Below are 20,705 nucleotides of genomic sequence, written 5' to 3' on the forward strand. Positions count from 1 at the left end.
TTTTGGTCGTACCCGATAAATTTTGCCGTAACGCAACTTGGTCGGAACTAAAATTTTTCTAAATGAATATTTTAACATTTTTCTAATGTTTTCCGACACTAGAAGTCAGAATAAAAATTAAATTGCTCAAAAGAAAACGGAAAATTTTTTAAATAAAAATAATCCTTATTAACGGAAACGGTTACGGCAACGGGTTAAACTTCGGGTTGTCACAACATCTTGGTGATCTCATTCACCGATTCTTTGGTCTGTTTGAGTGACAAATATTCATGAGCGAGTTGCTCCATCTCTACTTGTGGAACATACTATACCTTCAACTTCTCAATGAATTGTTCCCAAGTCACTGCACTCTTCTTGACAACTTAATAGTTCTTAGTGACAAAGTTCCACTAGTCTTTTGTGTGACATCCTAGAATTTAGGTCAAAGATTGTGAACGGTCAAGTTCATAGTAAACCCCTTGGTAATTTGACTCATTGAGTTTTAGTGCATCTTATGTGAAATAAATGAGTTCATTTCAACTATTATAAGATACCAGCTGGTATCTTACTTCTAAATATGTAATCTGGCAAACAAATTAAACAACTCAAATTGCAACCCTAAGAACGCGTCAGAAAAACTGAGATTTCGTATTAAGATGTTGTGAGAAAAACAATCACTCTAGTCTTGTAGTATGTGTTTACCTATTTCCGAAAATATAAAGAACGTCAAAAACGGAGTTCGTATGAAAAAGATACGACCGTTTTAAGAATCTAAAATAAGTATAATTCAGGTTTTCTTAGAACTGTCAAAATCGTTTCTATTCGTTAAGGGACTTGTACACCTCATATTAAAATTTTTTGACAACGTTTTTTGGGTTCATGCTATAGTCTAATATTAATTTTATAATCAAAATACTTTTATCAAAATTATTTATGAAAGTAAAAGAATAAGAGATTTTGAATTAGTAAATCGTGAAACCTTAAACTATGGATTTCGATATGATTTCAATTATTGACAATATATTATAGAAATAATATATTATTATCCAATCCAGCAAATGTGAGTTTTAACGATAGAGATAACATTATATTTTTATTTTCATGTATAACCATTTATATTGATACTTAACCCATAACTTGTGATCAACAATAAATAAGTTGATATAGATTTTATAAATCAGCCAATAAATTATGTATCAATAAACGTTGAATGATCACAATGTGTATATATTATATTGTTAAAACATGGTAACAACACAAAATATATATATATATATATATATATATATATATATATATATATATATATATATATATATATATATATATATATATATATATATATATATATATGACAATTTGGACACTTATTAGTTATTACATTCAATTACTAGCATATATGATAATTTGGGCACTTATTACATACAAATCTTGAATTCTTTATATATATATATATATATATATATATATATATATATATATATATATATATATATATATATTACAAACATACATGAAAAACTTTTAATAAGAGAGTGTATAAATATTATGTATGTATTATTGCCTTAAAATGTCTCAAATAAATACACACACAATATTATTAAATCTAAAAGTGTATATAAAATCTATTAGAAATATACATCAATACATACACATTACATACATAATGAAACCAATACATTACACAAATGTATGAATGATTAAACCAAAGCATTACTTGCAAGTCTTTGGCTATCAAATATAAGATTTCTTACATTCTTGCTTGAAACAACTACATCTCAAACACAAAGTGCATCAATTACACACGCAAATTCCAAAACAAATACAAAGTACCATATATATATATATATATATATATATATATATATATATATATATATATATATATATATATATATATATATATATATATATATATATTCAAATTAAATCAATACAATGCTTACAAGTTAAAACCAAAGTACAACCAAATTGGAAGTTACTTCCAAACTTCAATTTACTTAAGTTTAAACACAAAGAAATTCTTTATTGAAGTTGTCAGGAACAGGCCCCTCACACCTTTTGTTTCCCTCTCGTTTTTTACCTTTCGTTTTTGTAGTAGTCAAGAACACCTCCATTGGAGGTGTTGTTCTTGTGAAATCAGTTAAACCAATGAGACATCAAACCTCCATTGTTCTTCCTTCTCCTTCTCCTATCAAAAATCAAACCCAAAAATCCATTTTTGTTCCTCCATTGATTTCTATAAAAGAAGAAGAAGAAGAAGAAGAAGAAGAAGAAAGAACACGAGAACTGCTGAAGCGGCCCTGTCCACTTACCTGCAACCATCATAACAGAAGAAAGCAGCCGAGGAGTTGCTTGAGCAGCCTTCGTTGCACCCACCGAAACCACCAACATCACCACCTTTTGTTTCTCTTTTCCTTCGTAACCCCTTAGCCACAAAAAACACTCGATCTGAAAATCCTGAAACCGCTTTCCCTTTTGGCCCCTTGCTCTATCTCTCTTTTCTTCCCACCAACGAACGACCTACGAGGACCTCGTCTTCGTCAATGTTGCTGCTTACGACACCTCATCGGACCTCCATTGGACCCTTCCATCCTTCACATCTCATAGCCAGACGAGGATGCAAGCAGCCTCGCTGCTTCTCCCCATCTTCTCTCTTCGCCTCGTCAAACCCCAGAGAAGAACCTTCTCATGATCGATCGGCGAAATCGTGCCTGCGAGCCTTCGTGTTTTCCCGTATTGTTGTGTTCTTCCATTGCTTTAGTTCGTTACTTTTCTTTCCCCGATCAACAATAAGAAACAGGCACAAAAAGCCCTAATTTCATTAAGTATGGACCATTAAACACAATCAATCCCTCTATGTGATTTCCTTATACAATGTAACATCCTGGTTTCTAGGTATGAGATTTATTCTTTATTAAGAAAGTTTACTGTGGAACTCGGTGAGTTGATTGTGTCAACTCGACGTGTTGGAAGGTTTTGGGCCGCATATCTTTTTGGACCAACTCGACGAGTTGGCAGCTAGATGAGAAGCCCTAAATTTTAGGGTTTGCACCCTATATAACCTCCTTAAGTCCTTGAGGCCGATCTTTTATCAGCCTCCAAACCCTATTATCGGCCTTGTGAAGCAAATTCTTCATTCCATTTCATATTGTGAGTTAGTGTAGCATTTTAGAGAAAAAGAAGGAGAAGATTTAGAGAAGGAGGCAAGGATCTAGCAAGTTATGCTCTCATCTTCAGTTTGGCAATATTTTGGACCTTTGTAAGTATTCAAGATCCGATTTTTATCTATCTATGTAGCTAGATCTTGAGTTTGGTCCCATTATCTACTTATTCTTGGATGTTGCAATGGATAGAATTCATAAAGTTTGAAACTTTATGAATTTCCAAGGTGTGATGGGTTTGAGCCATAAGAACTTTCCTATGTGCACATGCAAACCCTAATGCTTGGATCTAGGTTTCTCTAATTGAACATGCATTGTATCCAAGACTTACAATACTAGATCTAATGTAAACAATTGAATCTAATCATATGAATTCGGATCTAGAACAATACCTTGGATTACTTGCTTGATACTTTTGCTTCTTGGAGCTTAGAGTCATAATTGTCACTCCTCTAATGACTTAAAAACACCAACTAGCAAGACAATGATCTTGAGAGAGAGAGAGAGAGAGAGAGAGACGAGGGTGAGAAATCGGCTCTAGGGTTTCTTGCTTTGCATGAGTGCCGATTTCCCTCACCCAAGGGATCTATTTATACTATGAGCTACTAGGGTTTCACCTTTAACCCTAATTGAATAACTTAGGCCCTAAGCAATCCAAGATCCTCCTAGATATTAGGCTTGGACGATTTTAAAGTCTCCTAACCCTAAAATCCGTCCACCCTTATATCCATAAGGATACATAGCCCAAAACACAACTATCACACATTTGACAGTTTATGCCCCTTTATTCAATTAACCTCTTTAAATCACCAAATTAATTCTCAATTAATATATGACTTATATTAATCAAATAACATTATTATTCCTTTAATATATTATTCTCATAATATATTAACAATAATATCTCTTCTCTCTTAACAAATCATCCTGTCAAGTTGCTCTGGTGAAGGCAACCCAAAAAGACCATGCACAACCGGGTCAAATACTTACCAAATATAGTTATAGCCTTAGACACTAGTCCAACAAGGTGGCCTAATAGTGGGTTAGATCTGGTCCTTCGACAAGCTTTGATGCTATGCATGGAGTTTACATCATATTTTCCCCATTTGACCCATTTTAGGTTCAAGACATGCATTGGACATGCATATCTATAAGGCACCAAGCTTTGGGACGTTTTTGAGGCTTGAATCTCTTCTGGAAAAGTTGGGTTCCAGATCTCAAGGATTTTGTGATTAATGGTTAAGTCTTTGAGTTTTCAAGCCTTATGGAAGGGTTCTTGAGCATTTGGAGTATCCCCGAAGGATAAAGTTGGAAACTTTATCCTTTTAGACACATTTGGAGTTTAGATCTGAGCCTTAGAGTCCCTAGAATTGAAGAATCAGTTGTGTTTGTTAAGCTGGGGAAAACTAGGCGAGTTGGCTAGGGTTTTCCCTGACTTTCTGAGTACTATAGAGCTCGACGAGTTGGGTTAACATGGACTGTTAACCTTGACCATTGACTTTGAATTTGACCATGACTGAACAAGTTGGACTTTGGAGGGCATTTTGGGTATTTTGGGATTTTGATGGGTTGGTCATGATGGTTGTAGGCATTGAGTCGGGGGCTGAGATTCGGAGCCAGGCTTTATCAGTTCTGCACTACTTGTGAGGTGAGTTTTCCTCACTGTACATATGGGTCGAAGGCACCAATGTCGGCCTCTTTGGATTGTTATCCTGATTATCGTATGATTAAGTACTATGGTGATTAGTTAGATCTGAATCCTAGTAGATAGGATGATGCTATGCTTACTAATCTGTATGATTTGTGCTTGTCTGTTGATTAATTATGTGTTTATGAGTTATGTATATGTTGAAATGTGCGTGGTTGGGTAGAGGCGGTACTGCTTTGTGCTGATGGCCAACAGACCCATGGCGGCCCGGATAGGCTGAAGACCTGCAAGGTGGACCAGTCAGACCGAAGGCCCGGAGAACGGTCCAGAAAGGCTGAAGGCCCGGCATGGCGGGCCAGACATGCTGAAGGTTCTGTATACATGTTGGTGTGTGGTAGTTATGATTATGTATTGCGATGGTATTTTGGGGAAGACTCACTAAGCTTTGGGCTTACATTTTTTGATTATCTTTCAGGTATCTCAGATGATCGCGGGAAGGTAAAGGCATGATCGTGCACCTCCTCGTGTTTTGTGTTATGATTTTTGATGTGAAACTTATTTTGAAAACAATTTGTAATGAATGATGATTTTGTGGTTATTAAAAAATTAAAATTTTCAAGAATTTTTCGAATGTTACATACAAAAAGCCCAAGATCATTGTGATTTTACACAATGAACACATTAAACCCCCTGCTGAACCCTTTTATTCAAAATGAGTCCTTTCCCACAAAACTTTGGTGTATTTTAAACAATAGATCCCCTCCCATGGATATTTCTTAACAAAATCGGTCCAGTTCCAAAAATTAACTTCCATTTAAACCATTGCAGTCCCTCCCTTAATTTATTTTAACCGAATCAGTCATAGTTTGGTTAATCAAATTACCAAACAACCCCCAATAGTTTAAATTCGTTACGAAACAGTTCCGAAAGTATTTTAAAGTTCAAGAAATGTGACTTTGCAGTTTCCCACTTCAAGCTTCGCAAAAAATAAACGAACTCCGAACAACTCGAACTCAAGCCTCAAGGGTGAGTGCTTACGGCCCCTTTTTAATATTTTAATTATTTCGCGCCGGGGGGGAGGGGGGGGGGGCTGTACATGTGCCTATATACTTTTTTTTATACAAATATATTATCCTTTATGCGAAAATACAATAAATCTAGTTTATAAAAATGTTATTTAACAATTTAACATATTGTTATAAATAAGCAATTATAAACTTTTCGTATACGTATTATAATTATTTTATCATGAAATAACTAGTCCACACAACAAATGATACATGATACAAAAATATATGATTTTTATGCGACATTGTATAATAGAACAAACACGTTATAAAACATTGTAGTATTTCAAGGATTCAACCTATTACTTTTCATGTATATTTATATGTTTAAATACATAAAGTTTATACATGTACATATGTTTTTTTACTTTGAAACATACATCTTTATAAAGGTGAGTACATTACACTTTTACATACATACATACATACATAGCATACTCGACTTTTATAAACTTTATACAATGAAATTCGTTATGCCTAGTGACTTAACCACAATTAAGTTAGGGCTGAGAGCTATTCACATAATTTTTAGTTAAGGGCTTTCTAGTGAGAATATATTCATTAGCTGAGTCTAAAAACTTAGCATACGCATACTACTCTAACCGTTAATCTTCGGAGCAAGATACATATGTATATATCTATACGGGGTTGACATCCCCACCCGTGGTTGCTTGCTACAACCTCGACTATTCAATCGAAGCGGGTGATAAGTGTCTACAATTGTTACTACAACGTCCAATGAAGCGTTGTAGGGGGTATATTCAGTCACATAGCTTGGTTATAGGACTCACTATAAACATTAACTGGAATCTCTCTCTCCCTCTCTCTCTCTCTCTCTCTCTCTCTCTCTCTCGCTCTCTCTTTCTCTCTCTCTCTCTCTCACACACACACACACACTACAAACCATGGGCTTGGTTGATTTCAAAACTATTTGAAGTATGGAATTACTTATGTAACAATATAATTTGGTTTACAAGGACATTCAAAGATTCATTACAAACACAGTTTTAAGTATGGATTTACTCATACAAAAATATTTTGGCTTTTAAAGACTCATTGCACACACTGTTTTAACTTTTGTGATACCTATAAAGAAAATACTTTTTACACTTTTAAAAGTATTATTGTTCTTAGAAGAAAACTTGTAACACTCACCAACCTTGTGTTGACCCTCAAAACTACATTTATTCTTAGGAAATCACTAAACATACATTCAAGATGGATTAGATTGTAGGTGACCTAGATTACTTGATGTTGTATTATATGCCCATCTGTTAAGGAAATTCATTTATTATTATTATGTGTAAAAACTTTATATTCAAATATCAAGATGGAACACGAATGTTATATTGTTTATTATTATACTTGTGTTATATATTCAGTTTACCTGTGATCCATGAACTTAGTCGCACAACCCGACGTGTTCCGCCGCCTCGACCGGGGGTGTGACAGATTGGTATCAGAGCTAAATTGGCTATAGGGAAGTCATATCCTCGAAATAGGAATACAAATATATCAACTAGCTTCTAATAAAAGTATTATTAATAATAACACTACTTCTCGACTACTTACGGTATGGAGAATTTGGTTTGAAGGTTCGCTTGGGTTGCTGGATTTCAAAACGACTTAATTGCTAAATAGTCCCGCCCTCCGGTGTTTCTTGTATGGCCCTCGTCTGTACTTGGTAGTCTTGGAGTGCAAAACAAAATTAGTAATACTACAAACCCAACCAATAATAATATATAAGAGTTATATATACTCTGACCCGCGATGAGAACACTTAATAAAACTCTAACATACCTCCAACTAAAACTACCAGCTCAACCCTTTAGGTCAAATGCTTCGACTAAGGTTAGTAGCATACATAAGCCATACCATAAATAAATCTGGAACGTACACCTATGTTATTTACGGCCGGGTGAGTACACAACCAACCTTTAGCAAGGAGTTTGACAGACTAAAATGGTTGAAGGTTTTAGAGATTGAAGGATGTTCTCAAGATTCACTACAGAAAGCTAGTACCTTAGAAGCCTTATATCAAACACAAAACAACATATACATTTTAAAAATACTCAAAAATATAGGATAACATTCATATTTTCCTAGTTTACCTAAACCCAAAGAAGAACAAAATAATGAATAGCTCCGCTACCGTCATAACAGAGAAACCCATAGTTCCTAATCAATCATTCAGTAGTCTCCAAACTTCTCTCTCTATCATTTGAAATCGGTAGGATTTCATTTCTCTCTCTATAATTTAAAAATTTGTAGGATTTCTGGAATCAATCACTCTCTATAATTTGGAACCTTATCATGAGAGGACTAGAGGTGACTGCTTACACCTCCTAATTTAATGCCCTCGCAAACCTTTGCTCGGGAATGGTGAACCCAAAATACAAAGAGACTGAAAAGAACCAGGATGGGAGTATAAAAGGGAAGTTCCACGTCAAGTTAAAAGGGATCTTCAAGCATTGCAAGCCCAATCCAAAACCTGTGTTTGCGTATATTGCAATTACAAACACTCACGCTCCATCAAAGCCCTACCTTGGGAAGTTACCCCATAGTATCAAGTGCAATTTCCACCATGTTGGAAATTGGATGGTCCGCATCATCTGTAACTTGAGATTTTACAGCTCTAAGTTTTACAGAAAGACTATAAACAATACAACCTCAACCACTTCTGTAGGAGGAAGCCACAACTGATTTGAATGCAATCAACCAGGGCATTTTAAGAAAGACTACCTGAAACTGAAGAATCTGGGTGATTTAAATAAAGAGCATTTGTGATTGGTGCTAGAGATGCTCGCTAGGAACCAACTTTGGTTACCAGTGTGTTTCCTATCAACACTATTTATGTTTCCGTATTATTTGATACTAGTGCCGATAGAAGATTTATTTCCCATAAGTTTAGAAGCATGATTAACCATAAATCATGCAAACTTAACGAAGCTTACACAGTAGAAGTAGCAATCAACAAGTTCGAAAACACCTAATAAAAATACTCACTAATTGCCTTCTCACCCTGAATAACCATGTCTTTCACGTCAACCTAATGCATATGACCATTGGATGTCTTGATGTGATCATCTAAATGGATTGGTTGCCACTTCGTCGAGCAGTGATTTTATGTTACGAAAATTCCGTTCAACTACCTTTACCCAACAATGAAGCCCTGGTGATTTACAGAGATAAATCAGGAAATAATCTAGGAATCAGCTCTTGCATGAAGGCAAGAAGGTCTTTGCAGAAGAGAAGTTTCGCTTTCTTGGCCTACGTGGTGGATATGCAAGACAAGGATAAGGAAATCAAATACATACCGCAAGTGTGCGATTACACAAACGTATTTACAGAAGATCTACATAGAGTACCTCCAGTCAAACAGGTTGAATTCCGAATCGACCTAATTCCAGGTGCAACATTAGTCGCACGATCTCCTTATCGTCTGGCTCCATCTGAAATGCAAGAACTATCCAATCAACTTCAAGAACTTCTTGAAAAAGGTTTTATACGGCCAAGCTTCTTTCCATGGGGAACCCCGATATTATTTGTCAAAAACAAGGATGGATCATTCAGGATGTGCATTGACTATCGAGAGTTAGACAAGCTCACCATCAAAAACCGGTATCCACTCCCGAGGATCGATGACCTGTTCGACTAGCTGCAAGGATCCTGCTACTACTTGAAGATCGACCTAAGATCCAACTACCATCAATTTAGAGTTCAAAAATCAGATATTCCAAATACGACATTTTGGACTCGTTATGGTCACTACCAATAACTTGTGATCAACTATAGATAAGTTGTTACAAATTTTATAAATCATACAATAATTTATGTATCAATAAACATTAAATGATCACAATGTGTATATATTATATGGTTAAAATATCATAAAAACTCTACAAATATGCATATACATACATACATACATATATATACATATATATATATATATATATATATATATATATATAGCATTTTTAAATACCAATTACTAGCATATATGACAATTTGGAGACTTATTATATAAAAATCTCAAATTCTTTATATATTACAAACATACATGGAAAACTTTTAATAGGAGAGTGTATAAATATTATGTATGTATTATTGTCTTGAAATGTATCAAACAAATACACAAACACAATATTAAATCTAAAGTGTATATAAAATCTATTAGAAATATACATCAATACACACATTACATACATAATGAAACCAATAAATTACACAAATGTATAGATGATTAAACCAAATCATTACTTGCAAGTCTTTGGCTATCAAACAGAAGATTTCTTACATTCTTCAACGAACTACACACTCAAACACAATGTGCATCAATTACCCACTCAAATGCCAAATAATATACAAAGTACCAAATATATTCAAATTAAATCAATACAATGCTTACAAGTTAAAACCAATGTACTGCCAAATTGGAAATTACTTCCACATTTCAATTTACCTAAGTTTATACAAAAAGAAATTATAGATTGAAGTTGTTAGGAATAGTCCCCTCATACCTTCTATTTCCCTCTCGTCTTTGTTTCCTTTGGTTTTCGTAGCAGTCAAGAAAACCTCCATTGGAGGTGCTGTTCTTGTGAAATCAGTCAAATCAATGGGACATCAAACCTCCATTTTTCTTCCTTCTCCTTCTCTTGTCAAAGATCAAACCCAAAAACCATTTTTTTTCCTCCATTGATTTCTATAAAAAGAAGAAGAAGAAGAAAAAGAATAAGAAGAAAGAACACGAGAACTATTGAAGCAACCCCTTCCACTCACCTGCAACCATCAGAACTAAAAAATAATACCCGAGGGGCTGCTTAAGCAGCCCTTGTTGCACCCATCGAAACCACCAGCAGCACCGCTGCTTCTGTTTCCCTTTTCCTTCGCAACCCCTTAGCCACATAAAATCCCCGATCTAGAAACCCCAGAATCACTTTCCTTTTTCGCCTCTCTCCCTCTCTCTCATTTCTTCCCACCAACGAACGACCTACGAGGACCTCATCTTCATCACTACTGTTGCTCGCAACACCTCGCTGGTGTAACACCGTAAATTTTTCAAACAAAATTTTCATTTAAATTCACATAATTTTTCACAACGCCTTTTACAAAAATCCCATTTATTTAAATTACCAAATATAACTCCATAATTATTCAGTTAACAATCCAAGACCCTCAAAATATAGCTCCTTCTCTAGTGTGTACAATCAAGCCGACGCCTTGCTGCGATTATGATAAAAACCTGAAACACATAACACATTACACGGTAAGCACGAAGCTTAGTGAGTTCCCCAAAATACCACACACACAACTCATTAGCCACTCGAGGCTATACAACTGTAAGACCCTTCGGTCAATGTGTCTCAGTGGGACCCTCCAGTCCCACAAAGATATAATGCACAACATGATTCACAAAACATAAGACATGATAACATGATACTCAATGTAAGCACATAAGAGCCTCCGGTCACACATAAGAACCACGCTAGGTAAAGTATAGTGAGAAGATTCACCTCGTAAGCTAGCAAGCAATTATCCTCGAACTCGAATCTCGAACTAGTCACCGCCTAACACATAGGGTAAATATCTCCAATTAACACTTGATTCTCGACTCTAAGGATCCAAATGTTATTCTTCTCTCTCTAACTCTTGATTTGGTTAAAAGATCATTTTACCCCTCCCTGGTCTCCATTACTTATGTTGACCAAACCTTAAAGTCAACATGAGTCAAGCTCGAGTCAACATCCCATATTTGACCTGACTTACCGAGTGCACCCATGTGACTCGTCGTGTCCCCTCGTTTTCCTCAAAAGTCTTGTGGAGGTTGGCTCAGCTCGTCAAGTTGACTCCCAACTCGCCGAGTTATCGCATGGCCATGAACATTGGGACAAACCCTTACTGATTCATCAAGTCAGCTCATGGACTCGACGTGTCTTCTCAACTTGATTCTTAATCAGACATACAAAGTAAGATCTACCACACTAGACTCTAGATCTAGTCCTTAAAGGCACACAAGTCACGTAAAGTCTCGACCTTTACGCTTATGCATGATATATATGCCCAAAAATGCCAATACAAAGCCCTACAAAGGGTTAGGTGCTCAAAGTCTAGTCTCTAGCTCAATAAAGTTCAGGTCTTTGGGCTCTCAAGACCGTCTAATCTTCAGATCTGAGGTTTCAACCTCAAATCATACCCAAAAGGCTCAATGACTCTAAGCAATGGAAGAAAAACCCTAGAAAACTCCTATAACAAGATCTCCCTAGAAGATGAGCAAGTCAGCATAAATACCTCAAGCAAACACTGCTGAATTTGTGGATCCAAAACCTCCTCTTGCCCCAACATCAATACTCTTCACTTATCCTTCAAAGAATGCACCCACAATCACCAACTTAGCACCTCACTCACTTTCTAGCTCTAATGGCGATTAGGGTTTTCTCTCAGGGGTGTAGGGTAACTGGTGAGGCGGAAATGGGGGCTAAGTTCCCTTATATAGGCCCCAACCCCGGGAAATTAGGGTTTCTCTGCCCAGCACCTACTCGGCGAGTCAGCTCTCTGACTCGTCGAGTCCACTCATTAAATCCACACTAACAATCATAAGCCCCAGCTCCCTCTCAGATATCCCTTTCAACACTAAGCACCAGGTCAAGTTCCGACCCCACAGTTGTACCTCCGAAGGTTACCCATTGCATGCCCCAAAAAGACACATTGACTTCCTTCTCACAATAACCATCTCGGCCCATTATGACACATAAGTCACGAAGTTCGCTTTACCCCAAGCAAATACTACAATTCCAACTGAAATCGCCTCACCCTCGACCTCTGTCGTCTACTACTCATTAGTTCCATGCGTCTCGCGGTCCTTCCCATACAACGAACTGACCCACTCAGGTCTAAGATGTCAAATGACTTACAATACCCCTCAAAATGAATTCTCTGAATCTGGAATCTCATTCGCCTACTCAATACACCACCAAAGCCAAACTTAAGCTTGAGAGTTTGGTCCGATACAGAATTGGAACCACTAGTCCTAATGGAGCACTAAACTCATGACCCATGACCCGCAACCCACGTGTGCATCACTTCTCCAATTCCTTTCGATTGCGATAACCACAACTTAACTCAGAATATAACGATTCCCAACAATTATGGAGACCCCAGTCTCGCACCTGGTCCGATTACTAGGTTTCCGAAACTCAAAGAATAAGGCTACCCTAAGCCTAAAAACTCTTCTGCGTCATGCTCTGACTAGCTAATAATACGTTTCCCTGTAATATCATAAAATTCCATCTCACTAACTCGTGAAGGCTACGGCTCCCAGCAAGCCTACGACACTCTCTCACTGACTCATGGATACTACGACTCCCCGCAGTATCACAATACTCTCTCGCTGACCGGCGAATACTACGGCTCCCCGCAGTATCATAACACTCTCTCGCGGACCGGTGAACACTATGTCTCCCTGCAATATCACAACACTCTCTCTCACTGATTCGCCATGGGCTCACTCCATGGTTTTCCCCTGATAATCCAAAGTGATTACTCCCACTCGGATCTACTCGCCCTCTTATCACCCCATAATCTCCTCCTCGAGTCATCACCCCACTGAGTTCACTATCGAATACTCCACGACTCAACATAGATAGGTACGCACACCCACCCAGGTTATGCATCACCACTCCTGATGAAAACCATCGTGTCCAACCCTTTTTCTCACTGCTATTCACATCCTTGGATACTCCCATTTGATGACCATTAGCTGAAGGGCTCCCGCTGGAACCGTAGTCACTTGATACTCCACTTACCATCTCATAACTCAAATCTCAAAATAATTCGAAAATCAGGGCATCCTACTCGGATACCTCGGTACACCATCACATAACCTCACGATGTCTTGACTCAACCATTGATCTCCTACTTATGGAATCATACTCAGATACCGTAATACATCCTTTCAGAATCTCACAATTGATCTTCCTCTCAAACAACTCGTAACTTCGGAATATTCCAACTCTCAATTGAAACATAGAGGAATCGTAAATGACTCAGAACACGTTGATGACAGTCCGAAACTCCCTCCTCTAAATGGTAACATATAGAGTTGAATTGTAAAGATTTTACATGGCATGGGTTAAAAAGGTAAAATATTGACCTATTTCGAATTAAATCGGAGCTGGAGAGACTAAAGGTGTAATTATGCGAAATATTTAAAGTGGTAGGGATATAACCCGCCACCCTCACCATGTCAAACCCTAAACCTAAAGTTCCAGCCGCCATGAGTGAAGTAGCCGCCACTACCTCTCCATGGTTCTCTATTCCGATCAAATAGGGTCGCCGGCTGCCACGCCGTTGAGCACCGCCACTGCATGATTTGCTGCTGGAGACGAAGGGAGAGGCCGAAACTCGGAGCCAAACCTCATGCGCTACCGCCGTTGGGGGCTGTGAAGACCGGCGAACTCATGTCGCTGTTGCATCTCTTCCGCTGGTAATGCATTCTCCTCTCTCTCGTCATTTTCTAGAGCCTCGTTGCCATCCATTCTCCGGTCAGTTTCCTTTCGTTGAGTCCTTTGGCTACCATCTGCCACCGTAAGGGTGGCAGCAAAGTGTGTATCACTGCGTGTGTTTGATGCATACTCAAATTAGAGTGGCGAAGGACTGCATCCATTCGAGTGTGTATGTGAATAAGCTGCCGGAAATCGCAAGCAACCACCATGGCAGCCAAACATGGTGGCTGCCGCCCCCTACCGTCGCTTTCTGCCGCCACCAGCCACCGTAGGAGGTGGTTGTGTGTGTATATATATATTGTGTGTGTAGTTGTTTATGCATTCTTTGGGCAGGAACCACCACCACCATTGGAAATGGTAGCTGCCGCCACCTTCTGCCGCCCTCATCCGCTACTGTTGCTGCCATCTCGGGACACTGTCGTCGCTATACGCCACCAGGCGGGTGGTTGTTTCATATTCCAGGCAAAGATGTGTTGTTTGTGCCGTTGCTCGATCGGACTTCACGAGGTAAAGCCATCACCACCACCGTGAGATGGTGGCTGCCGCCAAGCACCGCCGCTGACCACCATAATATGGTTGTGTGTGTGGGTGTGTTAGTTAGTGTGTGTGTGTCTGTGTGTGTGTTTATGTTTAGATTAAACATTGTAATTGTAATTAGCTTTGGTTAATAATAAAAATAATGATAACCACCACCGGAAGGTGGTGGCCGCCGCCGTGAGCCGCCATTGACCACCACTACTCGAGGTGGTAGTGGGTGGTGCCCCTCAAGCAAAACCCTAATGGACCTAGCAAAACCCTAATGGGCTTAAAGATTTATTTTTGGGCCTATTGGGCCATGTTTGGGTGAGAAACCCTAATTAAGGTTTAGAAAACCCTAATTGTGGGTAATTGGGCCTTAGACTTATTGGACCCACTTTTGGGCTATTGAGATTGGATTGTGTATTAAGCCCAATTTCTCCATATCATTGATCTAGTAGAGTAAAGGACTTAATGGATTAAGTAAGAAACACTTAACCCTAATCATCATTTTATGTGAAACCCTAATTTCACCTGGGCTTTGTGTTGGGCCATCCAAGAATGATCAAATGGACTAGAGCAATTAGTTGGGCTTTAGGGTAAGGCCCATAAGAAGGATTGGGCCCAATTTGGAAAATTGGGCCAAAGGTTGGGCTTTGAACCATAGTTGGACTTTGGGCCTTTGGATTGGGCCTTGGGACTGAGTCAAGCTAAGACAGGGGTAAAGTAGTCTTTTACCCAAGTATGGACTTACGGTTATGAGTTGGAACCCAATTATTAATTGGGTGTTATTTTGGTGTTAACAGTTCGGGAATCTGTCATCCAGCAGCCAGGGTTGAGTCTGCGGGACTTTAGTAGTATGAGATTGTGTCTACGGGACTTCAGCAGTGTGAGGTAAGTCCTCTTCCAGTAGGAACGGGTCTAAGGCCACAATGCCGGCCCGTTTAGATGTTAGTAGTACCGGGCGGGGCCCGGTGAAGTGGTTTAGCTTACATGTTATATGTTATGTTTTCTGGACTTCGGTCCGATGTCGAGGCCATCCTGAGAAGTAGTTATGGATGCTTGATGTCTTTGTGATTCATGCATGTTTTGTTATGTTTAGCATGTCAGGCAAGCCCGACACAATATATGTGATTATGTTATATGTTATGCTATGTTCAGTTTATTCCGGACTTCGGTCTGATGTCGGGCGGGGCCCGATGCAGTGGGTCGGGCCCAAGTTATTCCAAACTTCGGTCTGATGCCGGGCGGGACCCGATGTAGTGGGCTGGGCCCAAAATATTCCAGACTTCGGTCCGAAGCCAGGCGGGGCCCAAGATATTCCGGACTTCGGTCCGATGCCGGGTGGGGCACAGTATATATGGTATGTGGTAGCTTGGGGGAGACTCACTAAGCTTCGTGCTTACAGTTTTCAGTTTAGGTTTTAGGTACCCAACTTTCAAAAGAGGAGCTCGGGAAGATTGCAGTGCACACACCATTTGTTCAGCTTGGGATGTTTATACTCTGATATAATTGACAGTTGTTGTAATATTTTAAGATACATTGCTTATGATTTCTATATGAGGTTTATTGACTATGGTTTTATTACTAAATTAAACGAAATTTTCAGACTGTGTTTTTGGGATGTTACAAACCAAATTGGAAGTTACTTCAATTTACCTACGTTTAAACACAAAGAAATTCTTGATTGAATTTGTCAGGAACAGGCCCCCCACACCTTCTGTTTCCCTCTCATCTTTTTTTCCCTTTCGTTTCGTAGCAGTCAAGAACACCTCCATTCAGGGGCGGATGCTTTAAGGGGCCAGGAGGGGCCATGGCCCCTCCGCTTTTTACCCTTCCAAGCACAATACTCAAGGAGTATGAATGTAGAAGCGGATCTCTTAGGGCCGACGAAGTTGTGGCCTCCCCGTTGTTTGGGCTCCTATCTGTGGGGATTGACGAGACCAAGTAGGGCCTTCGAAGAATATATGCAAAACGTTCCCGCCATCGAGTCAATGCCCTTATTCATACTCAAATCCTCTTGCTTCAACGATTCTTCTAATGATTCATTACCAGTGGCAGAATTGTGGACTACTACATTGCTAAATTGCTCATGTTTTATGGCAATCTACCCTAATTAATCCGTATGCTTCTTTCTCCGTCTCCTTTTTAATTATTTTCTTTTCCAAAATTGCTATTTACTTGTATTTGGAGTTAGATTATTAGGGTTTTGCACCCAATTTTGATACAAATTCATTTGCATTTATAGTGTTAACATCAATTTTAGCTTTGAAATCAGATTTCATACTCTTAACATTTAGATTTGAATATGTACAAGAATGAGTTATGAGTATTTTGAGATTCAACAATAAAAAATATCATCAAATAAAACTAGGGTCATTGTTCCTTGGTAATCCTAGACTCTTTTCCCGGTTGAAAAGTTGGAAAAAGTTGGCTATTGATCTTTTGAGGTAACTGTATTATATTTTTTGTTCCTTTTAGTTTATTGGAATTTGATTCATATTGGTTGGTAAGCATCATCTTCTATTAATTTAAGCTAAATATCTGATTAAAGGATTAAAATGCTTTAATGCCTTCGTAGGAAGTTATAATCTGTGCTAAGTATGTGCTAAGTATATGATTACAAGATTAAAATATTAGAATCCTTTAAGACCTTTGTAGGCTATTCTACTTTAAATTAATGAAAGTTCATAATCATTGCATTTTTTTATTACAGGATTAAATGTGTTTTTTTAGTTACTAGATGAATAATGAGCTCATAAGTCCAATTCAATTAAATAGTTGAGTTTGGTTTAGTTAGATCCATCATTTGGGCATTCTACATGCTTTATTTAACATATGAATATGTTGAAAGTAGCTAATAAATAGGTTTGATGCTTGGAGATTCTCACACACAGAGTAACTCTTGCTTTTGCACTATGTACTTATATGTTTTTTTAGGCTGTCTATACTTAATCTCTTATTATCACCTGTTAGCCTTTTTAGTGCTATACAGAAACGTAACAATAATGATATAGCAAAGAAAATGAGCAAATTCTTACTATACTAATAGGGTTTTATTAAACAGATCAAGAGTGGTCATAGTTTCTTTGTTAATGATTACTATGATTAGTATTTGGTATAGTTACTACTTGTTATGGTTATAGTCTTTCTTTTCTTTTTATTGTAATTATCATTCTTTACTTTGTATATGGTCTATTTTGAAAGTTGGATTCGGACCCCCTAGTTCAAATGTCTGTGTTCTGGGTTCCGCCCCTGCCTACATTGGAGGTGTTGTTCTTGTGAAATCAGTCAAACCAATGAGACATCAAACCTCCATTGTTCTTCCTTCTCCTTCTCCTATCAAAGATCAAACCCAAAAATCCATTTTTGTTCCTCCATTGACTTCTATCAAAAAAAAAAAAAAAAAAAGAAAGAAAGAACACGGGAACGGGTGAAGCAGCCCCGTCCACTTACCTGCAACCATCGGAAATGAAGAAAGCAGCAGAGCAGCTGCTTGAGCAGCCCTCGTTGCACCCACAGAGACCACCAGCAGCACCGCTGCTTCTGTTTCTCTTTTCCTTCGCAACCCCTTAGCCACACAAAACCCTCGATCTGAAAACCCCGAAATCGCTTTCCGTTTTCGCGCCTCGCTCGCTCTCTTTTCTTCCCACCGACGAACGACCTACGAGGACCTCGTCTTCGTCACAGCTGCTGCACGCGATACCTCACCGACCCCCATCGGACCCTTCCCTCCTTCGCATCTCAAAGCCAGACGAGGGTGAAAGCAGCCTCGCTGCTTCTCCCCATCTTCTTTCTTCGCCTCGTCAAACCCCGGAGATGAACCTTCTCGCGATGGATTGACGAAATCGCGCCTGCGAGCCTTCGTGTTATCCCCTCTCGCTGTGTTCGTCCATTGCTTTCGTTCGTTCCTTTTCTTTGCCCGATCAACAAAAGGAAACGGACACAAAAAGCCCTAATTTCATTAAGTATGGACCATTAAACACAATCAGTCCCTCCATGAGATTTCCTTATACAAAAAGCCCAAAATCATTGTGATTTTACAAGATGAACACATTAAACCCCCCTGCTGAACCCTTTTATTCAAAACAAGTCCTTTCCCCCAAAACTTTGGTGTATTTTAAACAATACAGCCCCTCCCATGGAGATTTCTTAACAAAATAGGTCCAATTCCAAAACTTAACTTCCATTTAAACCATTTCAGTCCCGCCCTTAATTTATTTTAACCAAATCAATTATAGTTTGGTTAATTAAATTATCAAACAACCCCCAATAGTTTAAATTCGTTATGAAACGGTCTCGGAAGTATTTCAAAGTTCAAGAAACGTGGCTTTGCGGTTTCCTAGGTCAAGCTTCCCAAAAATAAACGAACTCCGAACACCTCGAACTCACGCCACAAGGGTGAGTGCTTACGGCGCATTTTTAATATTTTAATTATTTCGCGGGAGAGGGGGGGGGGGGGGAGGACTACGTGTGCCTATATACTTTATTTATTCAAATATATTATCCTTCATGCGAAAATACAATAAATCTAGTTTATAAAAATGTTATGTAACAATTTAACATATTGTTACAAATAAACTAGTATAAACTTTTCGTATACGTATTATGATTATTTTATCGTGAAATAACTAGTCCACACAACAAATTATACATGATACAAAAATATATGATTTTTATGCAACATTATGTATTATAACAAGCACGTTATAAAACTTTGTAGTATTTCAAGGATTCAAGCTATTACTATTCATGTATATTTATATGTTTAAATACATAAAGTTTATATATGTACATATGTTCTTTACTTTGAAACATACATCTTTATAAAAGCGAGTACATTACACTTTTACATACATATCAAACATACTCAGCTTTTATAAAATTTATACAATGAAATTCATTATGCCTGGTGACTTAACCACAATTAAGTTAGGGTTGAGGGCTATTCACATACTTTTTAGTTAAGGGCTTGTTAGTGAGAGTATATTCATTAGATGAGTCTAAACACTTAGCCTACCCACACTACTCTAACCTTTAATCTTCAGAGTGATATACATATGTATAGATCTATGCGGAGTTGACATCTCCACTTGCGGTTGCTAGATACAACCTCGACCGTCAATCGAAGCGGGTGATAAGTGTCTACATTTGTTACTACATCATCTAATGTAGTGTTGTAGGGGGTACATTCAGTCACGTAGCTCGGTTATAGGAGTCACTATAATCATTAACTAGAATATCTCTATATCTCTCTCACACACACACACTACAAACCACGGGCTTGGTTGCTTTCAAAACTATTTTAAGTATGAAATTACTTATGTAACAATATAGTTTGGTTTTCAAGGACATTTAAAGAATCATTACATACACATTTTTAAGTATGGATTTACTTATACAAAAGTGCGTTTTGGTTTTTAAAGACGCATTGCAAAAACTATTTTAACTATCATTATACTTAAAAATAAAATACTTTTTAGACTTTTAAAAGTAATATTGTTGTTAGTAGAAAACTTGTAACACTCACCAACATTGTATTGACCCACAAAACTATATGTGCTCCTAGAAAATCACTAAACAGACATTCAAAATGGATTGGATTACAAGTGACCTAGTTTACTTGTTGTAGTATTATATGCCTATTTGTTAAGGCAATTCATGTATTATTATTATTTCTAAAAACCTTGTATTCAAATATCAAGATGGAACATGAATGTTATATTGTTTATTGTTGTACTTGTGATATATATTCAGTTTACTTGTGATCCATGAACTTAGTCGCACAGCCCGACCTGTTCCGCCGGCTCAGCCGGGGGTGTGACAT

At 37.9% G+C, this 20,705-nt stretch overlaps 3 long non-coding RNA genes across 4 annotated transcripts; 1 reads left to right on the top strand and 2 right to left on the bottom strand.

Annotated features, from left to right (window-relative positions):
- Positions 1-1,940: 1,940 nt before the first annotated feature.
- Positions 1,941-2,966, bottom strand: LOC122195080 (uncharacterized). The gene is made up of 2 exons (XR_006185020.2): positions 2,295-2,966; positions 1,941-2,218 (listed from the first exon to the last, which is right to left on the bottom strand). It is a non-coding gene; the product is annotated as an uncharacterized LOC122195080 (long non-coding RNA).
- Positions 2,967-3,714: 748 nt separating this feature from the next.
- LOC122195067 (uncharacterized) lies at positions 3,715-5,538 on the top strand. 2 transcript variants are annotated; one of them, XR_008225192.1, is made up of 3 exons: positions 3,715-4,791; positions 5,015-5,161; positions 5,267-5,538. It is a non-coding gene; the product is annotated as an uncharacterized LOC122195067 (long non-coding RNA). The 2 variants fall into 2 exon arrangements; XR_006185003.2 differs by having other exon boundaries at positions 3,716-4,791; positions 5,015-5,178.
- A 4,651-nt stretch (positions 5,539-10,189) lies between these two features.
- On the bottom strand, positions 10,190-18,787 carry LOC122194974 (uncharacterized). Its single transcript, XR_006184855.2, has 3 exons — positions 18,335-18,787; positions 10,641-11,103; positions 10,190-10,563 (listed from the first exon to the last, which is right to left on the bottom strand). It is a non-coding gene; the product is annotated as an uncharacterized LOC122194974 (long non-coding RNA).
- Between the last annotated feature and the right edge of the window lie 1,918 nt (positions 18,788-20,705).

Source organism: Lactuca sativa, chromosome 7, assembly GCF_002870075.4.
Source record: "Lactuca sativa cultivar Salinas chromosome 7, Lsat_Salinas_v11, whole genome shotgun sequence".
Classification (NCBI taxonomy): domain Eukaryota; kingdom Viridiplantae; phylum Streptophyta; class Magnoliopsida; order Asterales; family Asteraceae; genus Lactuca; species Lactuca sativa.